Source organism: Euprymna scolopes, chromosome 29 (genome assembly GCF_053919585.1).
Source record: "Euprymna scolopes isolate OS-2025 chromosome 29, ASM5391958v1, whole genome shotgun sequence".
NCBI lineage: Eukaryota > Metazoa > Mollusca > Cephalopoda > Sepiida > Sepiolidae > Euprymna > Euprymna scolopes.
This window is the reverse complement of record NC_136510.1, coordinates 72,446,473-72,461,472: the sequence shown is the minus strand read 5'-3', so window position 1 is coordinate 72,461,472 and position 15,000 is coordinate 72,446,473. Positions and strand designations below refer to the sequence as shown.

The following is a 15,000-nucleotide window of genomic DNA, read 5'->3' as shown; positions in this document are numbered from 1 at the left end:
GAATACATTTTTAATCTTGCTTGTCCACGAGTATATCCTTAAAACATATGGCGAGTAGCATAAACGCATTATATTTATTTGTAAATGTTACCATTTGCTAATTTAGTGCATAAGTAAAGACTTTTTTTTTTTTTTTATTTAATCTGTTTTTTAACCAATCATTATGAAATTTAGAATGCATATTCTCGGAAATCCGATTAATAACATGAAAAAAGAATTTTATTTACGAACTTTACCATTTAACGTTGCAATATGCAACTTTTTAAGTCTCCATAAACTAATGAACTGATCATTATGAATTTTGGAATATATATTCTAGACAATACGGCGAGTAACATGGGCATATTTAATTTTTGTAAATGTTAACATGCACATATATAAAAAAAGTTGCTTGTTTAAATTTTCTTTCATAAATCGAGCATTATGAAATTTGGAATGTATATTTCAGATAACATTGTAAATTACATGGGCCCATTAATTAAAAAAAATAATTTTAATAATTAGGGAGTACATGTGTTTTAATAATTAGAGAGTACATATAAATATATATATACGGTACTGATTGTTGGTCCGATAGTTAGAGCTGCTGACTGTCAACACGATTATTGTAGGTTCGATCCACGGCCGGGAAAAGGTGTACGTCTAGCCGCATGATGAGTAGTGAACAACGAAACAGTACTGTATATTTAAGCGATTAAGCGAAGCCCACTGTTTGTTTGTAAACAAACTGACAGTTTGAGCACTGTGCAACGGGGAAACGCTAATTTAATAGGCATTTGAGGAGAAATATTTACGGGCATTGATTCTTAGTCCGATGGTTACAGCTGCTAACTGTCAACACGATGGTTGTAGGTTCGATCCACGACCGAGAAAAGGTGTATGTCTAGCCGTACTGATAAGCTGGTTGTGATACAACGAAACAGTTCTGTATGTTGATTATATATATATATATATATATATATATATATATATATATATATATGCGTGTATAGTTTTATATATTGGTGGTCTGGCAAGGCCACAGGGTGACAAGCAAGCAAAAAAATCCGAAGTAAAATTTATCTCAAAGCAGCAAAACTAAAGATGGCTTGCCAAGACACTATATATATACATATATATATATATATATATATATATATATATAAATGTATGCTAATTTGGGCATATTGTATTGGTTTGAAAATATAGATTCTTTTTAACCATTTGTCATATAATTGTAACCATAGAATAGTATTAAAATTTTCTAAAAGCCTGAAAATTTTCATGTAGTTTCGGCCCATATAACGAAAGATATGAACTTTTCAATATTCAAGTATAGATAAATCTATATATAGATATACCACTTTTGGGGGCAAGTTTATAAGTTACAAATCTCGGCAAATTTTACAAATGAAGGCTCGTTGGAAAGCTAATTATCTGAATTGTGGCGTGGGCTATATGACATTTTTCCTTAAGGTCGCATATTACTGTTTCAAGAAGTAGGGATCACTTTTCTATATTAATTTAACGTAAAATTAGCACCCACTTTATGGTTACCTTGACTATAAAGTGGATGCTCATTTTACGCTAAATTAATATAGAAAAGTGATCCTCCAATTTATAATTTCTTCACGTATTGGAAACTACTCGTTTCCTGGGGTTCTTACTGCTATTTTCGTTTTCAGCGCCCTCGAAAACCTATAATAGTTGTAAATTTGAAGGATTTTTCGTGGGTTGAAAGATACTGAACTTTAATCAATACTTTAATCATAGTCATTTATTTTCCTAGTTTTGCATATGAACACTTGCTGCTGTGGTTTCTAATGATCTGAAATAACAGCAAGGGAGGGGGCTTGATTCCAAATATTTCTCATATGTTATATCTTCCCTCTTTGGTTTTCATACATAAAGCAAATTTCACAGTGTATAAGGATTATTTGATACTGGAGGTATTCATAATCGTACCCTATTTACAAAAGAGGGGAGATATAACATATAAGAAATATTTGGAATCAAGTCTCCCTTTGCTGTTATTTCAGATCATTTGAAACCATAGCAGCAAGTTTTAGTCTCCCCTTCATCAAGGCCAGAGGTTTGGGGGAATCTCGCTAGATTCAGCCACTCTGATGAGTCGTAGACGACGAAACACGTGTCAGTGGATAATTATATTTTAAAAATAATATATATGCCGCTCCCTATTTAGGGGGTACCAAATTGGTCAAAGGGAAAATTATTCCCAACTCGCATTTAGGTAAAAATGCACTTTCGTATAAATAATTGAATTCGTTCAATGAGTACCGTTAACAAAAACAAATAAAAACATCTACATAAAAACGCGATACATTCAGTAGTCGGGCGAGTTGGTCCCGTGGTCCCGTGGTAGAGGTTTAGGCTTCTTATCATGCGGTCCTGATTTCGAATCTCGCTAGACTCAGCCACTCTGAACTGTCGTAGACGACGAAACACGTGTCAGTGGATAATTATATTTAAAAAATAATCATTCAACCACGGTAGTGGTTGAATATATGCTTAAGTCCGAAATTGAATGAATCGAGACACATTCAAACCCCCACCACTAATTCCGTTCGCAACCAAATTTCAAACAGGTTGGATAGAACACCTCATTAGCTACATTTTGAAAAAAAAAGTTTCGAAAATCGGTTCAGTAGAAAAAAAAAGTTACAACAAAATATGTGGGTTCACAAACAGGAGAGTAAGTACATAAGTGACTAACGCTTTTTTTTACTTTGCATAACTTTTTTTGTATATAAATATATTTTACTGCGATTTTGCCAATATGACATGTTAGCGTAACGGTTAGAGTACCGGGGGTTGATGGGAAGATTTTAGGTTCAATCCCGTGTATCGTTTTTTTTATAATTAAAAAACCGAACTTTTTTTTTGATAACTAATTTTTTAACTCTCCTTATGATTTTATAGCAAAATATGGTGAATTTATCGATTAAAAATATTAGTGAATTCTATGATATACATATTCTTTGAATGAACTCAAATTTTTCGTTATCACATTTGATGAAAAATGTAGTCCCATTTTGGCAATGCGTCTGACCAATGATGCTTTTGAACCCGCGACCAGCACTGCGATGTCGTCAACATCAGCCCGGGCATAAATATTCCTATTTTTAAACTCCTTTAAAAGAGGATTCAGCATACAGTTCCATAGTAAAGGTGATAAAATCCCACTTTGGGGGTTTCATTTAACTACTTCCCTTTTAACAGTTGCCCTCAGTAGTTCTACTTGAACTGTTCTGTGCCTCACCATATACTCAATCCATCGGATGAGTACTGGTGGTACATTGAGTTCTCGTAGCGACTTGAACATACTACTGAAGGGTATGTTGTCAAAAGCTCCAACGATATCTAAAAAGACACCGAGTGCCATCTTCTTTTTTTGTTAGTTTACGCTCTATACAGATCACGAATTCATGAACCGCAGTCTCGGTAGAGACCCTGGCTCGGAACTACTGTGATTGAATGATAAATATTGCATAAATGTGTGTTTGAGAGCTAATTTTTTTGGACAATCATTAATAAATATTATAAATTTATATATTAATACAATAGCAATGCCTGGAAAAATCATGGATTATATGGAAAAATGCGCGCATGAAAAATAATATTCTTAAGATTTTATTAAACCTGGAAAAGTAAAGGACAAGAAATTCAACCTGGAAAAGTAAAGAACAAGATATTCTAGTAAAGTAAAAAATAAGAATTTTTTAGACTTAAAATATTGCAGCTAAAAATAAAATTTGAATATTGATAAATATTTTATTTATTATTTGCATATGTTGTTGTTTATTGTTGAGTTAGAAAGAATTAAATGATTCTAATTATGATATAATAAAATTATTAATTTTTATGTAAATTATAAAATTATTAATTCCATCTACTAACCAACAAACTAATGAATTAATTTTAATCAAACAATTTTCACTACATAAATATATGCAAATAATAGGGGGGAAATAAGTTCTATCCAGCGACTGACACCCTTTCTAACTCAACAATAAACAACAACAGGTTTAATAAAATCTTAAGAATATTATTTTTCATGCGCGCATTTTTTCCATATAATATATATATATGCCGCTCCCCATCTAGAGGGTACCAAATTGGTCAAAGGGAAAATTATTCCCAACTCGCATTTAGGTAAAAATGCACTTTCGTATAAATAATTGAATTAGTTCAATGAGTATCGCTAACAAAAACAAATAAAAACATCTACATAAAAAACGCGATACATTCAGTAGTCGGACGAGCTGGTCCCGTGGTAGAGGTTTAGGCTTCTTATTATGGGGTCCTGATTTCGAATCTCGCTAGACTCAGCCACTCTGAACTGTCGTAGACGACGAAACACGTGTCAGTGGATAATTATATTTAAAAAATAATATATATATATATATATATATATATAATTATTTACTATAATAATTGAATACCTACATCTTTAGTGCAGGACGTCACGATTAACACCAGTCGATAGATTCGAACCCGGCGACACAAGCCATCTCTGGCTTGATTGTCAAGGACCGTATCCATTCGGCTACCAATATATATATTCAAAATTTCCTGAAGTTGACGATCTTATAACTTATTACTTTAATTCGGGTGACACTTACAATTCTGTAAAGATTCTGTGAATTGTAAATCTCAACTGAATTAAAGGAATAAATTGTAAGATGGTCAACATCATGAAATTTTGAACATAGACTTTTGCCATTCATTCATTATATGCTCTGTAATTACATTGAGCTTCTTAATTAAGGGTTGGTGTATATAAAAATGAAATGTAAGTGAATAAAGAATATTTCCGCGGAATATATATATATATATATATATATATATATATATATATATATATATATATATATATATATATATATATATATCAGTGTTAGGACGATTAATCGGAATCAGTATCCGGAATTGTAAAAATCAAACTGTTTTGCGTATCGGATACGGAATTAATTCTCTCTATTTTCGGGTGCCAAAAACCATTCCTTTAATTATCTTTCTGATTTGATTTTGTATAAAAAATTAAACATTGCTGCTAGTATAAAAAAATGATATATATTTATTATTATGATATATATTATTTATTTTCAACTATTAATAAAATTAAACCTTTTAAATCACCACCAAATCTCGGGTTACACGTTTGATGAAATATATGCACATTTAACATGTGTTTTTACGATAATTAATAAAAAATTACAACTTCATAGTAAAATATTAAGAGATGAATGATTAATCGGAATCAGTAATCGTATCTAAATCGGGAATTTAGTACGGAATCGGTAATCGTATCGGAATCGAAAAACACATTCAAATCGTCCCATCAGTAACACACACGAACACTATATATATATAAAACATATATGTATATGTATATATATATATATATATATATATATATATATATATATATGAATGACTAAAGTCTATATTCCAAATTTCATGATGTTGAGATTTTACAATTTATTCCTTTAATTCAGTTAAGACTTACAAATCTGTAAAGATACTGTCAAGAATTGTAAGTGTCAGCTGAATTAACGGAATAAATTGTAAGATGGTCAAAATCATGAAATTTTGAATATAGACTTTTGTCATTCATTGATCATATGCTCTGAAATTACATTGAGCTTTTTAAATAAGGGTTGCTGCAGATAAAAATGAAATGTAAGTGAATAAAAAATATTTCCGCAGAAATATATATATATATATATATATATATATATATATATATATAGAGAGAGAGAGAGAGAGAGAGAGAGAAAGAAGTATATATATATATATAGATAGATATATATGTAATTATATATATATATATATATATGTATATATGTTTATACATGTATACACACATATATGTATATGTATCTATATATGTGTATATATACATGTATATATTATACAATATATACGTATATATATGTATTTTTATACCTATATATATGTATATATATGCATATATATATGTATATATATGCATATACTTATATGTATATTTATGAATATATATGTGTATACATACAGATATAGATACACACACATGCACACATGCATATATATATATATATATATAATTTATGCATATATAATTTAGTATAACCTTTTGTAGACAAATTCAAAATTAAGTACTTTATAAATTTACTATTATATTTTCTGAAAGTGAAACAAAATAGATTATACATCCATGAGCGTTTGTTAAATCCATATTTTTTTTATTAAACCTTTCTCACCGAACATTTACTTTAAATTAACTAATTTAAAAAAAAAAGTTCATGACGATAAATATTCTTGTAAAAAATTTGAAATCGTTTCCGTATAAAAATGTAACTGTCGTATCGAAAACCTGATGAAATCTGACATGTTTTAACAGCAAAGAAACGGTAGAATTGCAATCGGAAATCTCATTGAACAAGATGTAAAAAGTATTTTCGTTATGCATCAGCGTTTTTACTCCTGATACTCCCCTGTAAGATATGGAGGCAGGAAATATATTACACACTAATTATTGTACACATATTTGGAAACTTGGTGAATTTAGTTTGGACAAATTTGACTTATGATTTAATATTCCCATATATGACTATTGCTAGAATGTATTAGCAATTGTGCAAGCATAAATCTCTTCTTCTCTTCCCTTCTTCTCTTCTCTTCTCTTCTTCTTCTTCTTTCTATCCAGTCTATATAATCTTCTTTCTTTCTAGTTCTAGATAAATAAAGTGAACTCATTTTTCCCCTGCGATTTTGACCTTAATATGATATAAAATCAAGACATTTCATGCAAATATAATGTGCACGCACTGCAGTACATTACCTTTCGTGTGTTATAGGCCTATCACCTGTCCACTTACTCGATAAACTTAGATCCCTATATTTTTTCTGCTGAGAGTCCACGGTCAAATTCGGTTACAATCAATGGAAATGGTAAAATCTTTTCCCTATATTACATTCATACTCCTCCCGTGCCCACTTATCACCGAGAAAGTACCGGTTTGAGTTCGTAGTTGCTTAAAAAAACGGATTGGCATTTTTCCGTCGGTTGAAACGCAACTTACATCGAATCCACTGTTTACTTTTACTATTTCTTCCTTTCTTCTTTTTTCTTTTTTTTTTGGGGGGGGGGTTAACGAACCGAAGAGTTACTGATGCCATCTTTTTTCAAATTATTTTTTTTTCTTTTTATCAGACATTCTTAGCCCACTTCCAATTTTACCTTGGTTAATTTAATAGCAGTCTATCACAACGCTTTCTTACTGAAATCCGTTCTCCTCCGCATTAAAAATACAGTTTACACAGAGAAAATCGCGTTTATTACATAATAAATAAAACAAATGAAACCAACTACCATTGAATTCCCAACTGTATTTATGCCACGTTCCTTTCTTTTCCACATAGCCTCATCAATTAACACTCCTCAGCCAACATTCAGGTGAATACAGTGCAGTTCTCTTACAGAAATCCGTTCTCCGCCGCATTCTACAGTTACACAGAAACAATCGCGTTTATTAAATACACAAAAACACGAAACGAACTAACATTGGATTCCAGATTTTACATCTAACTCTATCCGTCTGCAACTATTAATTGCGTATCCAACTGTATTTATGTCACGTTCATTCCTTCATCGACCTAGCCTCATCGATTAACAATTCCCAGCCATCATTCAGGTAAATGAAATTACTTTATGTGGATAAATCTTTTGTATAAACAAAACATTTCCTTTTTTCTTCTTTTTTTTCTTCTCTTTTCCTTCTTTTTTTCTTCTTTTTGTTCTTTTTTTGTTTTATTTTGTTTTTTTTTCTTCTTTTCTTTTCTTTTTTACCCAATTGCATTTTTAACCCCCACCCCCATCGGAAACAAACACCCGGGCAACCATTTCTTTTTATTATACTTTTGTTTTGATTTACCCAAAGCCACACACACCTCGAAACACCCACTAGTAAGTCATATTTTGTGATAAATGTCAAATAAGAAGAAAACAAAACTCTCCTATAAATAGCAAGTAATATATTTATTTAAATGTAATTACACCGTCGTGTGTGGTTTGCCAAACTTTAAAGCCTTAAAACTGTCAGCGTTAAAGTAGTAATAAGAACTAAGAAATCTCGACTGCTCAAAAGTAGGATTTCTATCAATGGAGCATAGCCTTGATCGAGTTCCACTTGACTTGGCTGAGAGAGAAGACATCTTTCTCCGTTAGTGCTAGTGAGCTCGTTGTTTAAATATCAAACGGTCTGGAAATTAACCCTCAATGTTCCGACTGAAATTAATACGCCTAGAAATCTGATTAGTCATCATGCGACCAAGCCACCTCACAGGGGCCGCTCTCTGCGAGATGAAATAATCCATATAGTCGATGTTTACATAGACGACCTGTGAATCTGAGTCTGCCATGTCATTGATTTTCTCTTTTCATAAGTGACGTCGTCCTGTTGTTGTCTCAGCATTTAACACGTCATAAAATATCTCTTCTCGATTTCTTCAGCTTTAATTGATGACGTCACCGTTTTGTTACGTCTTCACTATGTTCCTATCTACAATGCCTCCCCACGGGATAGAGTTAGACACCAGGGCCATTTCTTAACGTCTTCATTATGTTATTTTATTAAATATTTGTTTTGAGTCTTAAACAGTGGCCTTCGTAAATAGGATGCCGTTTCACTACTAGTCATTCGACCTACTTATGTCATCGAATAAAGTAGAACTGCCAGTGCAGGAACCATTACGGAGGATAGTAATTTTTTGTTTGAATTCTCAAAGAAATATCCTAAAGATTCATAAAACTGGTTCCCGCATGTTCTTCATCCTGCTTGCTTCTATTTCAGACATGACGTCATTTTTCAGTGATAGGCATCCTATTTATGAAAGTCACACGTAAACTCTGCTTAAGTGTTTGAGGTCATCTCTCTATAGAGTGATAGCATTTATTCATAGTAATAATCGACTGCGTGACGTCAAGTATTTTATTATGATTAACAGCAAATTCGGATGGCTAAAAGTGAGAATTCAGTAACACCAAAAAGAAACTATTCAAGTAGTAGAAGATTTATTATGTTTTTGCTTTAGCTGTGATGATGCATCCTGCCGGATGCCAGACATTCACCTGCTATTCCAGAATCTAAAACAAAGAGATCTTTTCATGGCTCGAACCGTCCCTCTAAACACAATTGTTTGTATTTCTATTGCACTTGGTTCAACGGATATATTCGCGGGGTAATTTTTTTTTAATTCTTCATCACCAACATTATGATTACTGAATGATGAAGATCTTCCCAAGGTTCCAGTTTCTTTTGTGTTGTAGATAAGAATCTAGTATTATATCGTTATCTCTTCCCTCTTAACTTTGTTAACGCCAGTATCATCAAACGCATTAAATTTCACTATGTCACGGCTAAGAGATCCGTCTTTTTAATATGCAGCTGAAAAGATGGATAGCCACAGGGGATGGTATATTTTACAGATTTTTCAGTGGAGACATTTACACACTATATTGTGTTGCATTGCACAAGAACCTTCCCATATTATATAACGTGCTTTCGACTGACTTTATCTGATTTGAGTTCGAGAAATGAATTAATTACTCAAGATGGCGACCTGAAACGCAGTTTCGCAATGAAACGGTTGCATAAAATGAATTATTTAGTTACTTTTCTTCTCTTAGTTATGTTCAAGCCAATATTATTAGGGAAGCTGATTTCAACTATAGTTTCTGCTTTCTCCTTGAACTCCCATATCACTAGGTTAAGAGATATGATTTCTTTTAAATATTCAGCTGTAGGAATTGCAAAGCTATAACGGATGGTGTATTTTACACTCGGGGATAAGGGTTATTGCGTGTACAGTACGTTAATGTTGAGATTTGATAAGGTGTCAACTTAAGGGGGCGGTTCATCAGAGATTTGTTTATGTTGGACTTGAAGACATCCAAGTTGTAGTCAGGTGGGAAACAGGCAGACGGAACAGAGTTCCAGAGGCGTGCACTTCTAAGAAAGAAGCTTTGTTCATGGAATCTACGTTTTGATTTTGGCACAGATAAAGAGTGGGGAAAATTTTTGACAGTGGTTTCAGCTAGAATGGTGTTTTTCGTGAAAAATCGGCGAGGGGAGATCAGGGATTGGAACTCAGACGAGTACCTGCCATGGAAGTAACGATAAAACAAAGGCTCGCAACGTCTCTCCGGTTGTGCTGAAAACGAATATCACATTTATTTCGGGGCATGATATGAAGAAATTACTTTTTCAAAAAGTGAGAGATCACTGTCCTATATAAATCTGACGTAAAATGAGCACCCACTTTCTGGCCACCTAATAATTTCTTTATATCATAAAACAAATTTAACTGTGATTTTCGTTTTTAGGACCCCCGAAAACCGGCGCTGTTTTTTTTTTAACTAAGAGATTCGTTCATTTTTTTATAAGTTAGGACGCTAATAATGCCGCCAGTAAGCTTACATGAGCGTTTTTTAGGTGGGTATTCAATTATAGAACTTGTATAGTTTTTAACAGGTGCTTCTGTAGGTGAATTAACCGTTTTTCCGTAAGTAACGTGCCGATATTACCCATTAAACCATTAAAGCAGAATCGTTTAATATTTCACATAAATTCTGTTTACATTAGGTGGCTCCACAGACCCCTAATATAAACAAAATTTTTGTGAAATTTTTAACTGCTGAAGCACCTGTTAACAACTATACAAGTTACAAGTTGTATAATGAAAAAAAAAGTATGTTTTTGTAAACTTACTGACAGCATAATTAGCGTCCTAAATTATGAAATGAAAAAATGAACGAATCGTAGTAAAAAATCAAAAAAAAAAAAAAAAAAAAACCCCAAAAAACAGCGCCGGTTTTCGGAGATGCTGAAAACGAATATCAGTTAAATTTCTTTTGATATGAAGAAATTACTACGTAGCCAGAAGGTGGGTGCTCATTTTACGTTAAATTTATATAGGAAAGTAATCCCCCACTTAAAAAAAATTCTTCATATCATTGAAACTTCTAATCTGCCCCAAATTTAAATGTGATATTCGTTTTCAGTACCACCGAAAACCTTCAAAAATGTTTTTTGAGGAGTTTGGAAAGAAACTTGACATTGATCGATTTTTTGTTCGAGAAAAGGTTCAAAGGTAAGTCAAATAAATACTTTTTTTTGTATTTTTTTTTTCAAGAAAAATTGAAAAAAATCTTTGTTTTTTGGGGTGTTATTTTTATTTATTATTATTTTTTTTCTCAAGGAAAAACCTGAAAATTAGAAAAATTGAAACAAAACTGGGTGGGATAGATTTTTTTTCTTTTTTTCATATTAAAACAGATATTGTTGTTATTTCCTCAGACCGCTGTTTTATTAATGGTGTGCGTAAATCGTATTCCGCATTTGCGCTGGAGGTCTTTCTGTGTTGCTCGCTTAAATGCCCACAATGGCAATTGTAGGCCTAGATTGGGGAGGGTACCAGTCCGGATAATGTAAAGGTTCGGCATTTGGTAGCTTGACACCTCCAGGCATAGCCATCGCTTACCTTTCCTTGTCCACATGATGCACAAGTTTTCGTCTGTGCCAGTAATATTTTTTCTGGACAAAAGTCGAAGACTCCAGTTGGTGTTTCCAGCTGCTCACTTAAGGCTGTAAAATTCATTTTTTTTCTGACGTTAAAGTACGAAATGGTGCGCTTTTTGTTTTACTAATTTATTTTTCTTCCTCTTTCAAATTATCGCCTGCTGTTTTGAATTTTCAACTCGCGCGAACGCACGTCGCGTTGAAAACCATCGTGCTACATTGTCATTGGTTCAGCTTTATGTTTCGTCAGACGGTTTAATTTTCTCAGCGACGCTTGGCTTACTCCGGCTGTTGACATCATGTTCCGGAGAAAGCCGGGCATGCGCTGAGTTACGTCTGGATCACTCTCTGCATGAGTACAAACCTTTTTTATTTGTTATTGTTGTTATCCTTTTTTTTCACTGTATTTCATAGTTTTACGCCGATATAATTCATCGTTCTGTTTATAATTGTTTATTTTTGATTAAAAAAAATTACAGCCATTGAACTATAAGTGGTTTCTTTGCCACACTTATAGACAAATGTGCACTGAACAGATAGCATAATACTTAAAGTTAAATTATAATTTTGATGTATCTTTTAATTTACGCCCGAAAAAAAAAACCCAATTGGGACGCTAAAAATGTACACAGTAAAACAATGCGTTGTAAAATGCTCTTATGGTTCTCAACAGGTTAATGTAGATTTATTTGTAAGAAAGTTAAAATAACTGAAACGTAATACGGAAATGAACGATGTAAAAAAATGCAGAAAGTATTAACAATTTTGTATTTGGATAATTTAAACGCGAAAAAAAAAACAATTGGGACCCTGAAAACGTACACAGTAAAACAATACGTTATCAACGGGTCAAAGTTGGTTTATTTGTAAGGAAATTGTGACAATATAGTTGTAATACAGAATGGTTGCAAAACATCCACACCCTTCCCATGTTAAGTAATAATTTCATAATAATAGCGTTAATATTTTAGTACGCAGGTCAGATTCTGCAAAAGTAGCGATTTATGTTTATTTGTTTACGGTGTTATGGGTTTATATTTATGTACGCATACGCAACCGGAAGTCGTAAACCGGATGTTGGGTTACAATATCCGTTACAAGGTCATTTGAGTTTTATAATTATATAGATTTAATATAAAATATAAGTTTTTTACCATGTATGATATCACATACATCGCTATGGTATAATTATTACCATAAATCGATATTTTTTTAGTTTACCGACCCCTCGGCATTCACCTTTGAATTGTCGACTTTTATATGTTTTGGAGGACGCTGAGAAGGAATATTGCATTTATTTCTTGCGCAAGCGAGTAGTTATTCATATTTGAAGACATTTAGTATCCAACGTAATCACTACAGTTTGGCAAGCAAGATGGCCGCCCGTGCATTTACTAAAAAACACCAAAAAGAGCCGAACGAGCCAAATAAATTACCCCAGGCCTCCTTTCACTTTCTCATGATTGGACAAATAATTATTTTTATGATTCAAAAAGACATTTATTTTCGTTTTTTGACACAAACCGATTTTTTTCTTCTGACACCAAATCTGATAATCAAACCCGCCGTATATTTACCGTTTGCATGGTATGAACTCCTGGACCCAGGGACTTTTTGAAGAAATGCTAGTTTCAATAAAGTCGGGGATCACTTTTCTATGATAATTTAACCAATATGAGCACACAGACGTTGACCCCCCCAAAAAAAAAACATTTTGTTATATTGGGCCGGGGGGGGGATGTCGGCGGCGGCCGGGGGGGATATTAGGGCGTTGTTGTCATTGTACTATCTAGAAATGTTTCCTGTGAAGGTGTGTTTTACAATGAGCATTAATAAAAGACAAGGCGAGACGTTTAAAACTAGACCTGACCAAACTGCTTCAGTCACAGTATGTTCTACGTCTCCATCAGCCGGACAGGAAGTTCAGAAAAACTCTACATTCTGGCTCCAAATCAAAGAAGCAGAAATGTAGTCTACCACGAGGCTCTTCAATGAAAAGTTCTACAAAAGGATATGATGAAAAACTGATATGATCTGATTGTGGTATGTTTTCAGTATTCAATGTGTTAGATAAGATTTAAGCATCGAGTTGAATTTTACTTCCCTCTTACAACATCCACTTACTGGAAAGGTGCCCACAAATCGCGTACCTAAGTGTGTAGAAAAGTCCCGTGCGATGCACGGGTATCTTTGCTAGTATATATATATATATATATATATATATATATATATATATATATATATATATATATATATACACTTGAATTTTAAAAAAATGTTATCGATGCTAAAGTTCATTCTCTGTAATGCTGCAGATTGATCGTTATTTTCATGTCGATCACCTTTCCTCTTTCCATTGCGCTGATGAAGGGATTATAATTAAATTAACACAATATTGTCTCGTAAACAATCGTACACTGTCTCTAAACTTTTTTTTATTTGACTGACTTTTTTGAATAAATGAATGACCTATACTTACGCATTAACTTAATTAGTCATCTTCATCTATAAAATCAAAGCAGGGAAATAAAATCTCATAGGTAAAAAGGAAATAACTCATAAGTTAAGTGAAAACTTACTTCCGTTTTAAAACGTAGCTCTGTGGACTTTGCGTTCTTTCTTGTTTGCTTGCATTTTGTCTTCGATGATCGGGCGAATCCATCTTTTAGATGACAGGCGAATTTATATATGAGCGCGGCCCAGCTGCTGAGGAATAAACGTGGAGAGTTGTATGTTTTGGTTTCGATTCTACCTGATTGCACTCAAGTCATATATGTATATTTTTAGTTTTGATCTCACTACTATATATTAGGTTTAACATTAATTGTCTCTATAATAAGAAATATGTAATCTACATGTTTTAAAATATTATATTTAAGCGTATCTTATGACCGGTCAACGCTGGAGGTTTGCTAATATATATATATATATATATATATATATATATATATATATATATATATATATATATATATATATATATGTATATATATAAATATATATATATATATATATATATATATATATATATATATATATATATATACCATTCGTAAAGAAGAGTGGGGTATATGAATTTCACAGCAGACACTCTGAATACTGCAGATATATAATCAGCTCAATAGAATGGGTATTTAGTCCTATAGAGCTATAGATTAACTGTGCGGTAAATGAAGTTAATCCGTTAGTATAGGTTATTTACTTATTCAAAAAAATCCAAGCCAAATAAAAAAAATAGTTCAGGGATAGTGTACGGTCGTTTCAGAAACAATATTGTGTTAATTTAAGTGTAATCCCTTCATCAGCACAATGGAAAAAGGGAGGGGGTCGACACAAAAATAACGATCAATCTGCAGCAATACGGGGAATGAGCTTTAGCAGCGAATCTATTGATAATTTAATTCCTTTTTCAAGTGTGTGTGTGTGTATATATATA

General features: G+C 32.6%; 1 protein-coding gene across 4 annotated transcripts in view; it reads left to right on the top strand.

Annotated features, from left to right (window-relative positions):
- LOC145252711 (uncharacterized) overlaps positions 1-15,000 on the top strand; it is a 1,486,750-nt gene that overhangs the window by 256,990 nt on the left and 1,214,760 nt on the right. The window lies entirely within an intron of this gene.